The following is an 18,006-nucleotide window of genomic DNA, read 5'->3' as shown; positions in this document are numbered from 1 at the left end:
TCACCTGGGTGTCAGCAAGCTCTGATACTAGAGCAGCCAGGGTTGAGGGGACTCGCCCCTCCAGGCAGGAAACCCCTTCCACTGGGGTGTCTCAGGGAGCTTGTATACCACTTTAGCCAGGGTAGAGGTGACTTACCCTCCAGACAAGAGACGCTTCCCACTTGAGTATCAAGGAGAGCTCATATACCACTGTAGCCAGGGTAGAGAGTACTTGCCGCACCAAGTGAGAACACCTCCCACCAGGGTGTCATGGGGAGGCTGTATACTGCCACAGCCAGGGTATTGGGGACTCGGCTCTCCAGGCAGAAGAATGTTCCCACATGTATGTCAGGGAAAGCTAGTATACCACCGTAGCCAAGGTAGAGGGTACTCGACCCTTCAGGCAGGAGACACCTCCCACATGGGTGTCAGGGGAGCTCATATGCTGCCACAGTCAGGATAGATGGAACTCGTCCCTCCAGGAGGGAAACCCATCACACTTGGGTGTCTCTGGGAGCTCATACACCATGTCAGCCAGGATACAGAGGACTCTCCCCTCCAGGTGGAAGACCCCTTCCACCTGGATGTCCTGGTGAGCTCCTATACCATTGCAGGAAGGGTATAAGGGACTCTCCCCTCCAGGTGGGAGACTCCTCCCACCACAGTGTCAGGGAAGCTCCAATACCACAGCAGCCAGAATAGAAGGGAGTCGCCCCTTTAACCGGGAGACCCCTCCCACCTGGGTGTCTGGGGGAACTGTATACTGCCGCAGCCATGTTAGAGGTAACTTGCCCCTCTAGGCGAAAGACGCCTCTCACCTGGGTGTCAAGTGGAGCTCATACCCCAGCAGCCAGGGTAGAGGCGACTTGCACAGCAGGCGAGAAACACCTCCCACTTGAAATGGGGGAAACTCCTATAATGCCTTAGCTAGGGTAGAGGGGACTTTCCCCTCCAGGTGGAACATCCCTCCCACCTGCATGTCAGGTGGAGCTCATATACCCCAGCAGCCAGGGTAGAGGTGACTCACACTTCCAGATGACAGACACCTTCCACCTGATAATGGGGTAACGCTTATATCACCTTAGCCTGGGTAGAGGGGACTCACCCCTTCAGGCGGGAGACCCCTCCCATCTGGGTATGGGGGGGAAATCTCCTAAATCACATTAGCCAGAATAGAGGGGACTTGCCCCTCCAGGCAGGAGACCCCTCCCACCTGGGTTTCACAGGTACTGGAACACCCACTCAGCCAGTGTAGAAGGGACTCATGTCTCCAGGTGGAGGACCCTTCCCACCTGGTGTTGGAGGAGCTCCTATATTGCTGCAGCCAGGGAGAGATGACTCGCCCCTCTAGGGGGCAGACTCCTCCCACCTGTGTGTCCAGAGGAACTCGAATACTGAGCAGACAGGGAATAGGGGACTTGCACTTCCAGTCAAGAGACCCCTATAACCTGGTTGTCAGGAGGAGCTCCTATACCACCTGATCAAGAATAGAAGGTACTAGCCCCTCTATGCTGGAGACCCCTCACATCTGGGTGTCTGGGGGAGCTTATTCAATGCCAAAGCCAGGTTAAAGGGGACTCACCAACTGGGTGACAGGGGATGCTCCTATACTGCTGTTGCCAGGGTAGAGTAGACTCACTCCTCCAGTGGGAAGACCCCTCCCATGTGAGTGTCTTTTGGAGCATATATACACCTTGAGCCATGGTAGAGGCGACAGGACCCTGCAGGCAAGGGACACCTCCCATCTGCATTTCAAGGGAGCTTATAAACCCCAGCAGCCATGGTACAGGAGAGTCACCCATCCGGGTGGCAGACCCCTCCCAACTGGAAATCGGAGGAAACTGGTGTACCACTGCAGCCAGGATAGAGTGGACTCGACCTTCCAGGCAGGAGACCCCCACCACCTGGGTATCCTGAAATGGGGGCTCCTATACCACTGCAGCCAGGATAGTGAGAATTTACCCCTCCAGGTGAAAGACCCCTTTCACCTGGGTTCTGGGGTTTCCCTATACCTTTGCAGCCAGAGTAGAGGGGAATCACCCCTACAGGTGGGAAAAGTATAGGGGGAATCTCCTATTCTACCAGAGCCAGGGTAGAGGTGTTCACCACTTCAGACAGGAGACACCTCCCACTTGGTTGACCAGGGAGCACTTATAGGCACAAGCCAATGTAGAGGGGACTCACCCTCAAGGCGGGAGACCCCTCCCACATGGGTGTGAGGGGAAGCTTGTATACCACCACATTCTGGATAGTGGGGACTTGCCCCTCCATGTGGAAGACTCCTCCCAGGTGGGTGTCTGCTGATCTCCTATATCACTGCAGCCAACATAGAGGGTCTCCTCTGTCCAGATGGGAGACGCCTCCCACCTGGGTATCGGGGAAAGCTTTAATTCGCCAAACCAGGGTACAGGGAAATCGCCCCTCCAGTCAAGATGCCCCTCCCACCTGGGTATCAGAGGGATCTCATATAGCATCACAGCCAGGGAAGAGGAAACTTTCCCCTCTAGGCAGGATACCCCTCCCACCTGGGTGACCTGGAGAGCTCATATTCCACCATAGCCAGGGTAGAGGGGACTTGCCCCTCCAGTTGGGAAACCCCTCCCTCCTGGGTGTCCAGTGGGAGCATGTACAACACTGCAGCCAAAGAATAGCAGAATTGCCCGTCCAGTCAGGAGAGCCTTCCCACCTGCGTTCAGGGGGAGCTCTTTTACTGACAAATCCATGGTAGAGGGGGCTCTCCCATCCAGGCAGGAGACCCCTTCCACCTGGATTTCATGGGGAGCTCCTATATAGCTGAAGCCAGGATACTGGGGACTCGCCCTTCCAGGCAGGAGACCACTCCCTCCTTAGTGTCAGGGGGAGTTCTTATATCTTCAAAGCCAGGGTAGAGGTGACTACCCCCCTCAAAACGGCATTCACTCCCACCTGGGTATCGGGGGGAGCTCCTATACTGCCGCAACTAGGGTAGCAAGGACTTGACACTCCAGGAGGGACACCCCTCTTATCTGGGTATTGGGGGAGCTTGTATACCTCTGTAGCCATGGTAGAGGGGACTCGCCCCTCCTGTCAGAGACCCTTCCCACCTGGTTGTGCAGGGAGCTCGAATACTGGTGCAGCCAAGGTAGAGGGGACTCACCCCAACAGGTGGAAGACCCCTTTCACCAGAGTTTTGGGGGAACTCCTATAATGCCACAGCTAGGGTAGAGGAGTTCACCCCTGCAGGCAGCAGAACCCTCCCACTTGGATATCCATGGAGCTCTTATAGGGAACCATCCAAAGTAGAAGGGAGGCTCCACTGCCAGTGGGAAACCCCTACCACCTGTGTGTTAGGGGGAAGTTGTATACTGCCTTAGCCAGGTTAGAGGGGTATTGCCCCTCCATTCGGGAGACAATTCCCACCTGGGTTTCTGGGGGAGCTTGTATACTGCTGAAGCCAGGGTACAGGGAACTTGTTGCTCCAGGCGGGAGATCCCTCCCACCTGGTTGTCCAGGTTGAGCTCGAATGCTGCCACAGACAGGGAGACTCCTCCCACCAGGGTGTCCAGGAAGTCTTATATGCAACCACCCAAAATAGAGGAGACTCACCTATCAAAGCAGGAGACCCCTCCCACCTGGGTGTAAGGGAGAGCTCACATACTGCCACAGCCAGGGTTAGGGGACTTGCCCCTGAAGGAGAGAGATCCATCCCACCTGGGTATCCTGGGCACTCTTATATGGCACCAGCCAAAGTAGAGGAGAATAGCTGGACCAGGCGGTAGACCCCTCCTACCTGAGTGTCTAGGTGAGCTTGTAAACCTCCTCATCCATGGTACAGGGGAATAGCTGCTCCAAGAGGGAGACCCCTCCCACCTGGATGTAGTGGAGTTGGCAGGAACTCCTATAACACTGCAGCTAGGGTTGAGGGGAATTTCCCTTCCAAGCGAGAACCGACTCCCTCTGGGTGTTCAAGGGGAGCTCCTTAACTGCCGCATCCAGTGTGGAGAGGACTTGCCCCTCCAGTCAAGAGACCACTCTAACCTGGGTGTCAGGGGAGCTCCTATACTGCAACATCCAGGGTAGAATGGACTCACCACTCTAGGCGGGAGACCCCTCCCACCTGGGTGTCCTCAGGGGAAAGCTCATATATCTCAGCAGCCAGGGTAGCAGGGACTCGCCCCTCCAGGGGAGATAGCCCTCCAACCTTGGTGTCTGGGGAGCTCCTATTTCTCCATAGCCAGGGTAAAGGAAATTCGCGCCTCTAGTTGGGAGACCCCTCCCACCAAGGTGGTGCATGGGAGCTCATATACCACCACAGTCTGGGCAGAGGGTTTAGCCCCTGCACGTGGGGTCCCCTCTGACCTGGGTGTCCAGGGAAATTCGAAAGGACAACAGCAAAAGTAGAGGGGCTCACCCTTCCAGAACCCTCCAACCTGGGTTTCCAGGGGAGATTTTATACAGCCTTAGCCAGGGTAAAAGGGACTTGCCCATCCATGTGGGAGACTGCTCTTACCTAAGTGTCTGGGGGAGTTGTATACCACCACAGCCAGTGTAGAGGGGACTCCTAACACCCGGCTGAAGCCCCCCTCACTTGGTTTTTGGTGGAGCTCATATAATGCTGCATCCAGGGGAGAGGGGACTTGCCCTCTAGTCGGGAGACCCCTCCCACCTGGTTGACAAGGGGATCTTGAATATCACTGCAGAGTCCTGGCAATGATGAAATACCACAGTACAAGGGGAACAGAGGGGAGGAACAGGAAGGGACCACACAAGGGGTCTGAACTCAAGGAACAAGGGCAGGGTCCTCAAGAAGGAAACCAGGGCCTCCAGAAAGGAGCCAGGCCAAAGAATGGGGAGCCAAGTTCCGGGACCCAGTCCTGGGTCCTATGAAAACAGACAGCACTGAGGAGGGGAAAAAAGAGAGTAAGGGTAGTGGATGATGCAGGGAGAGGAGGGCTCAAGGCCCAAGTTTACTGCTGAGTGTCAGGATCGAGGAGCAGTGCCTGGGCAGAGTCTAAAGTCCCAAGCAAGGGGCACAGCTACGTTTTCTCAAAGGGAGCTCACAGGGCCAAACACCCAGTTCCAGTCCCCTGGACCTGGTGAGCATCCTGGGAGAGGGATCTTGAAAGGGGGCTCAGCAGGAACAGGGACAACAGGAGCGATGAAGGAGGGTACAGCATGAAAGGCCACAGGAAGAGTGTTAATGGGGTGCAGGCCAGGACTCCAGAAAGGATCCCAGGCTAGGAACCAATAGGAGGGCCCAGGCCAGAAAAGGGTAGGGAAGGGCGAGGCTGGGCAGGCGGGTGACAGTAGGATTCTGAGGTTCAGGGAAGCCAAGGGAAATAGTGTACTGGCCCAAGCAAGGCCTGCAGTCCAACCCCAGGAAAGCTGGAGCTACAAGGGCCCCCAGAGGCTCAAGCGAGGAGGCAGGCCAGGGGATGGAGATCCACGGGCCAGGGTTTGGGCAGGGGGCTCAAGACAGTGGACAAGTCTTTGGAGGGATGGCAGGGTATCCAGCAGGGGACAGGGAGGCTCCTGGCCCAAGTTGACTGCCAGGTGTCAGGGTTCTGGGTACAGGACCAAAGGCTCAGAGAGAGCAAAGGGCCCAGGCAAGGGGCAGGACTCAGGTTCCCATAAACCACCCTGGCTCAGATGAGAATCCAGGGACAGGGACCTGGCAAAAGAGGACTGTCAATTGAAGGCAGCCAGGAGGATGGCAATGGGAGGGCACGGCTGGGGGTTCTCATTGGGTGCTTGGGGGGGGGGGGGCAAGATCCAGGACCCAAGCCAGGTGTCCCAGGCAAAGGACCTACCTGACTAAACATGGACCCAAGGAGCAAGAGACCTGCAAGTGCCAGGGGAAAGCACAAGGGGAAGGGGAGGAAGGGCTGTGAAAGGATGAGGAGACAGAGAAATGTGCAACAGGCACCTATGGGAGAACTGGCAAGGTCCCCAAGCAAGGGGTCCCCAGGTGAGACCCAACAGGTAAAGACTCTATGCTACCATAAATGACATGAGGAACACTTTTAGGGGCTCATGTGAGCACCAGGCCCAGGGACTGAAATGCAAATTGTCAGGGTTAGAGAGGGCTGGGTTAGGGTACGGGCAGCATGCAAGGCCAGAGTGCAGGGCAGGGAAGGGAGTGGATCTTTCAGGGATGGATTGAAGCATGTCACATGTTAACAGCCAGGCCTCAAGGTTCAGGTAGCAAAGGGGACTCAGGCAAGAGGCAGGGTTGCACTTCCCATAGGGAACCTTAAGGGTGCAGAGGCCAACCAATATGGCTACACTGAGTAGATCCTCAGAGGGACCTGGACAAAAGGAGGATAAAAAAGGACACTGTGAGGGGATACCTGGCATATGGAGGTTTTGGGGGTGGTCGGTTGGCAGCCTGGACCCATTCGAGGAGCCCAGGCTAGGGAGAAGCAGGGAAAGTGAAGCATCCCAGCAGTGCCAGGGTATCATAGCACCAGTGGAATAGAGGGGAGGCACAGGATGGGGTCTATAAAAAGAGGCCTGAAACCAAGGGAAGGGAAAGAATCCTCAAGAAGTGCTGCCAGGGGCTCAAGCAAGGAGCTGAGCCTAGTTATGGAGAGCAAAGTGCTAGCACCTGGGGCAGGGTAAATGAAAATGGATATGGATGGGAAGGGGAGGGAAGAGAGAAATCTGAGCGGGAGGCAAAATGGGATGAAGGCTTAAGGCCCAGATCCACTGGTCAGGATTGGGTAGCAGGGCACAGGCTGAGGGAAGCCAAAGGGCCCAGACAAGGGGCAGAACTACATTTTTCCAAAGGGAATCCACAGGGCTACGAAGCCAGGTCAAGTACCTGGGCTGATGAGCAACCTGGAAAGGGGATCAGGAAAGTGTGGCTGGAAGAGATAGAAACGAGAAGAAGGCCAAAGGAGGGGACAGACTCAAGAGCCACAAGACGGGTCTGGGTGGGGTGGGGGCCAGCACCCCAGGAAAGAGCTAAGACAACGGAACTAGGGGAGGGCCCAGGCCAGGGGAGAGCAGGGAAAGGCAGGGCCAATAAGGTGTGGCTGCACTAGGGTAGTGCTATACAGGGAATCCAAGGGGAGGAGAGAAGCAGCTACAGTGAAGGACCCTCAGACAAATCCCAGAAAAGAAAAGAAAAGAAGGGCCACCATAGGTTCAAGCATGGAGCCAGGCAAGGAAATGGAGTTCCAAGGGCCAGGGCTTGGGCAGGGGGCATAGGAAAGTGGACAAGGCTTGGGAGGCAAGGTAGGAGATCCAGCAGGGGCCAGTCAGGCTCCAGGCCCAGTGCCACTAACAGGTGTCAGGGTTCCTGTTGGAAGCCCAAACACCCAGAAAGAGTAAGTGGCCCAGGCAAGGGGTAGGGCTCTGTTTTTCATTAGGTGCTCTGGCCCAGATGAGAATCTGGAGAGGGACCTGGCAAAAGAGGCCTGGATATGGAAGGGGGCTAGAAGGATGACTATGGGAGGGCATGGCCATGGATTGTGGTAGGTGTGTGGTGGGAGGAGAGCCAGGACAGTAGCCAGGTGCTGAGACAAGTTACCAACCCGGCCAACCTAGGTCGAGGGACCCAAGGAGCAGAATACTCATGAGCACCAGGGGAATTCATGAGGGGATGGGAAGGATGAGCTGTACAAAAGCCATGAGACAGAGGGAAGCTCAAGGGGCACTTAGGGGAGCCCTCTGGCAGGACCAAGCATGGGGCTCCAAATTCAGACCCAACATGAAGAGACTCCACACTATGCAAAGGGACATGAGGAAATCATCCGGGGCTCAAAGGAGTGTACAAGACAGGGACAGGAGCGCCAAGAACCTGGGTAAGGGAAGGCTGGTTTGGGGTTGGGGCAGCATGAAAGGCCAGAGGGCAGGGGAGAGAAGGGAGGGGATCCTTCAGGCCTGTGTTGGAGCAAGTCGCATGTTTACTGCCAGGCCACAAGTTTCAGGCAGTGAAGGGGAATCATGAGATTGGCAGGGCTGTGTTTTCCATAGGGAGCATTCTGCCCCAAATGAGTAGATCCTCAGAGACAAACCTGGAACAAAAAAGTGGCCAAAGATGGTATTGTGACAGGATACCTTGTTTATGGTAGTGTGGGGTGGGTTTGGCTGCCAGGACACATTCGGGCAGCATAGGCTAGGGAGAAGCAGGGGGTGCAAAGGATCCAGGTAGTGCCATCATAAAATAAAATGAGGATATCAGAAGGGAGGCACAGGAGGGGGCTGGAAATAGGTGCCTGAAAACAAGGGACAGGGAAAGGGTCCTCAAGAATTGTAGCAAGTGTCTCAACCAAGGAGCCAGGCCCAGTAATGGAGATCCAAGTTCTGGCACCTGGGCCCATGTGAACGAAAAGAAACACTGAGAGGGAGTAGTGGCAGGGGAGAAAGTGGAGTGGGTGGCAAAGGAGGAGAAGGGCTCAAGGCCCTGGTCCACTGCACAGTGTCAGGGATCGGGAGCAGTGCCCAGGCTGAGGGAGGCAAAAAGGTTCAATCAAAGGGCAGAGGTACGTTTTCCAAAAGGGAGCCCCCAGGGAAAAGAGGCCAGGTAAAGTCGCCTGGCCCAGGCGAGCATCCTGTGAAGGGAATGAGGAAAGCAGGCATGGCAGAGACAGAATTGATAGGAGGGCCAAAGGAGGGCACAGCCTGAAGGGCTGCAGGAAAGGTGTGGGTGGGGTGGGGGCCAGGACCCCAGCAAGGAGCCCATGTAAGGGACATAAAGGAGTCCCAAAGGCCAGGGGAGAGTAGGGAACACTGGGTTGGGAAGGCAGGGCTGCACTAGGGTACTGAGGTACAGGAAAGCCAAGGGGAACAGGGAAGCGGCCCCAGCGAGGGGCCCTCAGACAATGCCCAGAAAAGTAGTGAGAATGAAGGGCCATCAGATACTCAAGCAAGGAGCCAGGCCAGGGCATGGAGAGCCAAGAGCCAGGGCTCGGGCAGGGGGTTGAGAACAGTGGACAAGTTTTGGGAAGGAAGGCAGGGGAACGCTGGGCCAGGAAGGTGGGTCTGCAATAGGGTACTGAGGTACAGGAAATCCAAGAGGAGCAGAGAAGTAGCCCAATGAAGGGGCCCTCACACAATGTTCAGAAAAGCAATGAGCAAGAAGGACCACCACAGGCTCAAGTGAGCATCCAGGCCAAGGAATTGAGAGGCCAATGGCAAGGGCTTGGACAGGGGACTTAGGACAATGGAAAGATTTGGGAGGGGAGGCAGGGGATCCAGCAGGGGAAAGTCAGGCTCTAGTCCAGGGCCACCTCCAGGTTTCAGGGTTCCTGGTGCCAGACCAAGCACCCAAGGAGAGCATGGGGCCCAAGCAAATGGCAGAGCTCTGTTTTCCATAAAGCGCTCTGGCTCATATTTGAATCCAGGGCAAGGGACCTGGCAAAAGAGGCGAGACAAGGGAAGGGGACCAGGAGGAGGGGGATGAAAGGGCACTGTGGGTATCATGGTGTGTTCACTGTAGGGCAAGAGCCATGACCCAAGACAAGCCCACAGGCAAAGGACCCATGCAAATGATAGTGATGAGGGACCCAAGGAGCAATGCACTTGCAAACACCAGGAAAAAGTGCAAGGGCAAGGGAGGTAGGGGCTGTGTGAGGACAAGGTGACAATGGGAAGGGCAAGAGGCACCTAGGGTAGCCTTCTGGGGGCCCAAGTAAAGGGCCCCCAAGTCAGTCACAATACAAAGAGACTCGATGCTATGCCAAGGGACATGAGGAACATGGATAGTGGTTCAGATGAGCACTCAGACCTGGAGACTGGAGCAAAAAGGATCAGGATTAGGGAGGGCTCAGTTCGAGTAAAGGCAGCATGCAAGGCGAGAGGGCAGGGAAGGGAAGGGAGGAGATCACTCAGGGCTGGGTTGGTCAAGTTCCATGTCAACTACCAGGCCTCAAGGTACAGGCAGTTAAGTGGACTCACTTGACTGGCCAGGCTGTGTTTCCAATAAGGAGCATAGAGAGTGCAGAGAACAGCCAATTCCACTCCTCTGCCCCAGGTGAGTAGATCCTCAGAGAGGGACCTGGACCAATTAGGGGCAAGAGAGTACTGTGAGGGGATACATGTCATGCGGAGGTTGGGGGGAGGTTGGTGGGATGAATGACCCATTTGAGGAGACTAGGCTAGAGTGAATAGGGGTAGCTGAGGGTCAGTGCAGTGCCAGGATGCCACAGCATGAGTGGAACACAGGGGAGACAATGGAGGGGGCTGGAAAAAGTGGCCTAAAACCAAGGGATTGGGACAAGGTCCTAGAGAAAGGCAGCCAGGGGCTCAAAGAAGAAGCCGGGTCCAGTAATAGGGAGCCAAGAGCTAGCACCTGGGCCTGGGTGAATGAAAAGAAAAATGGAGAGAGAGGGGCAGGAGGGGAGAAAGGAGAGGAGCTGGCACAGGAAGAAGAGGACTCAAGGCCCAGGTCCAGTGCAGGGTGTCAGGTTTCAGGAGTAGGGCCTGGGTTGAGGGAGGCAAAAGTGCACAGGCAGGAAGGAGAGGTACATTTTCCCAAAAGTCAAATCCTCTGGCGGCCAAGGGCTCAAGCAAGGAGCAGGGCCCAGTAAAGGAGAGCAAAGTGCTAGCAGTGAATGGGTGAATGAAAAGAATCATGGACAGGGAGGAAAGAAAGGGGAGCTGCTGGCACAGGGGGAGGAGAGCTCAAGGCCCAGGTCCAAGGCAGGGTGTCAGGGTACAGGATCAGGGCCCAGGTTGAGGGAAGCGAAGCTTCCAGGTAAGCAGCAGGGCTATGTTTCCCCAAAGGTCATATCTTCTGGCCCAGTTAAGCATCCTGGGAAGGGGATCAGAAAAGCGTGCATTGCAGAGACAGAAAGGACAGGAGAGCCCAAGGAGGGCACAGCCTGAAGGGTCACAGGAAGTGTGTGGGTGGGGTGGGGGCCAGGACCCCAGTAAGGAGCTCAGGCAAGGGACCTAGAAGAGGGCCCAGGCCAGGAGAGAGCAAGAACACCAGGCCAGGAAGGCAGGGCTGCACTAGGGTATTGCAGTCCAGGAATGCCAAGGGGAGCAGAGAAGTGGCTCCAGCGAGGGGCCCTCAGACAATGCCCAGAAAAGCAGTGAGCAAGAAGGGCCAGCAGAGGCTCAAGTGAGAAGCCAGGCCAGGAAATGAAGGGTCAAGGGCCATGGCTTGGGCAGGGGGCTCAGACCAGTGGATTACATTTCAGAAGGAAGGCAGGGGATGCAGCAGGGGGCAGTCAGGCTCCAGGCCCAGGGGCACCTCCAGGTTTCAGGGTTCCTGGTGATGGACCAAGCATCCAGGGAGAGCACGGGACCCAGGCGAGGGCCAGGGCATTGTATCCTATAAGGGTCTTCTTCTTGGAGGGGCAAGTCCCCTCTACCATGGTTGTGGCAGTATACTAGTTCCCCCTGACACCGAGGCAGGTGGTGAGTTTCACCTACCCTTGTTGTGGCAGTATAGGAGCTCTCCTGGACACCCAGGTGGAAGGGGTCTCAACCCTGGAGGAGTGTGACCCCTCTACCTTGGCTATGGTGGTATAAGATCGCCCCCTGACACCCAGGTGGGAAGCATATCGTGCCTGGAAGGGCAAATCCCCTCTACCCTGGCTATGGCAGTATAAGAGCTTCTGATGACAGAAGGGTAGGAAGAGTCTCCCGCCTAGTGCAGCAAATCACCTCTTCCCTAGGTGTGGTGGTATACCAGATTCCTCAGACACCCAGGTGGGAGGGTTCTCCCGCCTGGAGTAGCGAGTCCCCTCTACCCTGGCTTTGGTAGTACACAAGCTCACCCCAGCAGCCAGGTGGGAGGGTTCTCCCACCTGGAGGGGTGAGTCCCCTCTTCTTTATCTGGTGCCATGTAAGAGCACACAGGATACCCAGGTGGAAGGCATTTCCTGACTGGAGGGGTGAGTCCCCTCTATCCTCGCTGCTATGGTATATGAGCTCCCTTCAACACCCAGTTGGGAGGGGTCTTCACCTGGAGAGGCAAGTACCCTCTACCCTGAATGTGGCGTTATACAAGATCCCCAGACACCTAGGTGGGAGGGGTCTCCCACCTGGTGGTGTAAGTACCCTTTACCCTGGTTGCAGCAGTGTACTAGCTCCCCTGACATCCAGTTGGGTGTAATCTCCTGCCTGGAGGGGCGAGTCCACACTACCCTGCCTGAGAAGGTGTATGAGTTCCCCCAGATGCCCAGGAGGGAGGGGTCTCCTGCTTAAAGGGGCGAGTCCCCTCTATCGTTACTGCTGTTGTATAGGATCTCCCCTGACACTGAGGTGGGAGGATTCTCCCGCTTGGAGGGGAGAGTCCCTTATACCATTCCTGCAGTGGTATAGGAGCTTACCAGGACACCCAGGTGAAAGGGGTTTCCTGCCTGGAGGGGAGAGTCCCCTCTACCCTGGCTGTGGTGGTGTATGAGCTCCCACAGACACCCAGGATGGACAGGTCCCCCAACTGGGGGGGCGAGTTCCATCTATCCTGGCTGTGGCAGCATATGAGCTCTCCTGACATTAAGGAGGAGGGGTCATCTGACTGGAGGGGAAAGTCCCCTATACACTGTCTGCCATGGTATATGAGCTCCTCCCGACACCCATGTGGGAGGGGTCACAGGCCTAGAAGGACAAGTCCCCTGTATCCAGTCTGTAGCAGTATAGGAGCTACCCTGACACCCAGGTGGGAAGGATCTCCTGCCTAGGGAATGATCTCCTGCCGAGAGTGGCAAGTCCCCACTATCCTGGATGCGGTGGTATACTAGCTTTTCCTGACACCTAGGTGGGAGAGTTCTTCTGTATGGAAAGGTGACTCCCCTCTACCCTGGCTCTGGCAGTATAAAACCTCCCCCTGACATCCTGGTGGGAGGGGTCTCTCACTTGTTGTAGCAAGTACCCTCTACCCAGGCTGCAGTGGTATATGAGCTCCCCCCGATACCCAGGTGGGAGGGATCTCCCATCTGGAGGGGCAAGTTGCATCTACCTTGGCTATGGTGGTATACAAGCTCCCTGAGACACCCAGGTTAAAGGTGTTTCCTGCCTGGAGGGGTGAGTCCTCTCAACCCTGGCTGCTGCAGTATAGGAGCTCTGCTGACATCCAGGTGAGAGAAGTCTCACACCTGGAGGGTAGAGTCCCTTGACACTGCCTGTGGCACTATAGGAGCTCCCACTGGCAGCCAGGTGTAAGGGGTCTCCCAAGTGGAGGGGCAAGTTCCCTCCACCCTGGCTCTGGAGATATAAGAGCTCCCCCCACACCCAGTGGGGAGGGGTCTCTTGCCTTGAGGGGCACGTCCCCTCTACAATGGTTTTGGTGGGATAAGAGCTCCACCTGACAACCAGGTAAAAGGTGTCTCCTGCCTGGATGGGTGAGTGAGTCCCTGCTACCCTGGCTAAGGCAGAATACAAGCTGGCCCTTGCACCAACATGGGAGGGGTCTCTTGTCTGGAGGAGCAAGTCCACTCTACCTGGCTGTTGCAGTATATGAGCTTCCCCTGGCACACATTTTGGAGGAGTCATCCAACTGGAGGGGCGAGTGGGCTCCCCCAGGCTGCTGCTGTATAAGAGTTCCCCCAGACACCCAGGTGAGACAGGTCTCCGGCAATGAGGGGTGAGTGAGTCCCCTCTACCCTGGCTATGGCGGTATTGGAGCTTCCCCCCACCATACCCACATTGGAGGGGTCCACAATGAGGAGTGGCAAGGCCCCTCTACCCTGGCTCCTGCAATATATGAGCTCCACCTGACACCCTGGTGGGAGGGATCTCCCGCCTTGAGGGGCAAGAACCCTCTACCCAGGCTGCTGTGGTATATGGCATCCCCTGACACCTGGGTGGGAGGGTCCTTCTCCTAGAGGAGCAAGTTCCCTCTACCCTGGCTAAGGTGTTATACAAGTGCCCAGTGACACCCAGGTTGGAGGGGCGAGTCCCTGGAGGGGCGAGTCACCAAGACCCTGGCTGTGGCAATATAAGAGCTCCCCTGAAACCCAGTTAGAAAGGGTCCCCCTCCTAGAATAGCAAGTCCCCTCTCCCCTAGATATGGAGGTATACAAGCTTCCCCAGACACCCAGGTGGGAGGGGTCTCCCACCTGGAGTGGCAAGTCCTCTGTACCCTGGCTTTGGCAGTATAAAAGCTCATCCCAGCACACACGTGGGAGGTGTCTCCCATATTGAGGGGCAAGGCCCCTTTAATTTGGCTGGTGCCATATAAGAGTTCCCAGGACACCCACGTGGGAGGCGTCTCCCAACAGGAAGGGCACGGCCCCTCTACCCTTGCTGAGGAGATATAGGAGCTCCCCTAGACACCGAGATGGGAGGGGTCTCCCAACTGGAATGACAAATCCCCTCCAACATGGCTTCAGGGGTATAGGAGCTCCCCTAAAAACCAGGTGGGAGGGTTCTTCGTCTGGAGAGGTGAGTCCCCTCTTTCCTGGCTGTGGCAGTATTCAAGATCCCCCAGACACCCCAGGTGGGAGGGGTCTCCTGCCTGTTAGGGCGAGTCCCCTCTACCCTGGCTGTGGTAGTATCCAACCTCCCCTGGACACCCAGGTGGGAGGTGTCTCTCGCCAGTTGCAGCAAGTACTCTCTACTCTGGCTGCAGTGGTATATGAGCTCCCCCTACACCCAGGTGGGAGTGGTCTCCCTTCTGGAGGGGCAAGTGGCCTCTACCCTGGCTAAGGTGGTATACAAGCTCCCTGATACACCCAGGTGGAAGGGGTCTCCTACCTGGAGCAGCGAGTCTTCTCTGCCCTGGTTGCTGCAGTACAGGAGCTCTCCTGACACCCAGTTGGGAGGAGTCTCCAGCTTAGATGGTAGAGTCCCCTGAACCCTGCCTGTGGTCATATAGGAGTTCCCAATGATACCCAGGTTTTAGGTGTCTCCCTTCTGGATGGGTGTGTCCCTCCACCCTGGCTCTAGAGATATAGGAGCTCCTGCCCCACACACGATGGAGGGGTACCTTGCCTTGAGGGGTGAGTCCCATCTTCAATGGTTGCAGCAGGATAATAGCTCCCCCTGACAACCAGGTGAAAGTGGTCTCCTGCCTAGAGTCTCTGCTACCCTGGATGCAGCTGTATACCTTCCTTGCTCCAACATCAAGGTGGGAGGCGTTTCCTGCTTGGAGGGGCAAGACCCCTCTACCCTGGCCACTGTGATATAAAAACTGCCCCCCACTATACCCATGTGGGGGGTCTCCAATATGGAGGTATGCATCCCCTCTACCTTGGCTATGGTGGTATAAGAGCTCCCCCTGACCCCTAGGTGTGAGGTGTGTCCTGCATGTAGGGGTGAATCTCCTATACCATGGCTGTTGCAGTATAGGAGCTCACCCTGACACCCAGATATGAAGGGTCTCCCCCCTAGAGCAGCGAATCCCCTCTACCCTAGCTGTGCAGGTATACAAGTTTCCTCAGACACTGAGATGGGAGGGGTCTCCTGCCTGGATGGGCGAGTCCCCTCTACCCTGGCTTTGGTAGTATAGAATCTCACCCCAGCAGCCAGGTGGGAGGATTCTCCCACCTGGAGAGGCGAGTCCTGTCTACTTTAGTTGGTGCCATATAAGATATCCAGAACACCCACGGTGGAGGCATCTCCCAACAGGAGAGGCAAGTCCCCTTTACCTGGCTGGGAGATATAGGAGCTCCCCCAGACACCCAGATGGGAGGAGCTTTCTGACTGGAGGGGCGAATACCCTCTCACCTGGCTGCAGTGGTATAGGAGCTCCCCTAACACCCAGGCGAGTTTCCTCTACCCTGGCTGCTGGGGTATATCAGGTCCATCTGAAAACCAGGTGGAAGGTTTTTGTTTTTTTTTTTGTTTGTTTTGTTTTGTTTTTTCCAGAGGAGTGAGTCACCTCTAACCTGGCTGCAGAGTATACAGTGTCCCTAGACACCCAGGTGAGTGGTGTCTGGGACGTAAAGGGGCGATTTCCCACAATCTTGGCTGCTGTGGTATAGTAGCTCCCCTGAGAGTGATGTGGGAAGAGTGTCCCATCTGGAGGGGAGAGTCCCTTATACACTTCCCGCAATGGTATAGGAGCTAACCAGGACATCCAGGTGGAAGGGTTCTCCCCTCTGGAGGGGACAGTCCCCTCTACCCTGGCTGTGGTGGTGTATGACCTCCCTCAGACACCCAACTGAGACGGGTCCCCTGCCTGGAGTGGCAAGTCCCATCTATCCTGGCTGTGGCAGCATAAGAGCTCCCCTGACACCCAGATGGGAGGGGTCATCAAACTGGAGGGGCAAGTCCCCTATACCCTGTTTGCTGCAGTATATGTGCTCCCCCTGACACCCTGGTGGGAGGGGTCACTGGCCTAGAAGGGCGAGCCAGTATCCTGGCTTCAGCAGTATAGGAATTCCCCGACATCCAGGTTAGAGAAGTCTCCTCCCTAGTCAGGCGAGTCTCCACTACCCTGGTTGCAGCAGTATACTAGCTCCCCTCCCCAACCCAGATTGAAGCGGTCTCCTGCCTGAAGGGGCAAGTCCCCTCTACCCTGGCTGTGGTTGTATACTAGCTTTCCCTGACACTGAGGTGAGAGGGTTCTTCTGCCTGGAGAGCCGAGTTCCCAATACCCTGGCTGTGGCAGTATACAACCTCCCCCTGACATCCTGGTGGGAAGAGTTTTCACTTGGTGCAGCAAGTACCCTCTACACTGGCTGCAGTGGTATATGAGCTTCCCTGGATACCCAAGTGGGTGGGTCTCCCATCTGCAGGCATAAGTCATCTATACCCTCACTAAGGTGGTATACATGCTCCCTGAGACACCCAAGTAGAAGTGGTTTCCTGTCTGGAGAGGCGAGTCTCCTCAACCCTAGCTGATGCAGTATAGGAGTTCTGCCTACACCCAGGTGATAGGAGTCTCCTGCCTGGAGGGTAGAGTCCTCTGGACACTGTCTGTGGAGATATAGGTGCTCCCACTGACACCCAGGTGGGAGAGTTCTCATGCCTTGAGGGGCGAGTCCCCTCCACTTTGGCTTTGGAGATATAGGAACTCCCCCGACACCCAATGGGGAGGGGTCTCTTGCCTTGAGGTGTGAGTCTCATTGACAGTGGTTGCAGCGGGATAAGAACTCTTCCTGACAACCAGGTGAAATGGGTCTCCTGTCTGGAGGGGCGAGTCTCTGCTACCCTGGCTAAGGTGGAATACAACCTGGCCTTGGCACCAACATGGGAGGGGTCTTTTGCCTGGATAGCATGTCCAGTCTACCTGGATGCTGCAGTATATGAGCTTACCCTGACACCCAGGTGGGAGGGGTCTCTTGACTGGAGGGGCGAGAAGGCTCTCTCCTGGCTGCTGCTGTATAGGAGCTCTTCCAGACACCCAAGTTGCAGTGATCATCAGCAAGGAGGAGCCAGTCCACTCTATCCTGGCTATATCGGTATACGAGCTCCCCCCGACCATACCCAGGTGGGAGAGGTCCCAATATGGAGGGGTGAGTCCCCTCTACCACTGCTACTGAAGTATATGAGCTCCCCCTGACACCCTGATGGGAGGGTTCTCCCATCTGGAGGGGCAAAAACCCTCTATCCTGGCTGCTGTATTATATGACTTCCCTGACATGCAGGTGGAAGGAGTCTTTTGCCTGGATGGGTGCATGCCCTCTACCCTGGCTGTGGCAGTATGAGAGCTCCCCCTTACACCCAGGTAGAAATGGTCTTCCTCCTAGAGCAGCAAATCCCCTCTACCCTAGCTGTGAAGGTATACAAGCTTCCCCAGACACCCAGGTGGGAGGGGTCTCCCACCTGGAGGGGCAAATACCCTCTGCCCTGGCTTTCACAGTATACAAGCTCACCCCAGCACCAAGGTGGAAGGGACCTCACCCTGGAGGCATGAGTCCCCTCTATTTTGGCTGGTGCCATATAAGAGCACCCAGGACACCCGTGTGGGAGACATTTTCCAACTGGAAGGGCAAGGCCCCTGTACCCTGGCTCCAGAGGTATAGAAGCTCTCCCAGACACCCAGGTGGGAGGGGTCTCTCACCTGCAGGGGCGAGTCCTTGCTAGCCTGGGGGAGGTTGTATATGAGCTCCCCTTACCACACAGGTGGGAGTGGTCTTCACCTGGAATGGGGAGTCCCCTATAACCTGGCTGTGGTTTTACACATCTTTCCCCTGACACCCTGGT

Source organism: Marmota flaviventris, chromosome 20 (genome assembly GCF_047511675.1).
Source record: "Marmota flaviventris isolate mMarFla1 chromosome 20, mMarFla1.hap1, whole genome shotgun sequence".
Lineage (NCBI taxonomy): Eukaryota > Metazoa > Chordata > Mammalia > Rodentia > Sciuridae > Marmota > Marmota flaviventris.
Note: the sequence above shows the minus strand (reverse complement) of the source record.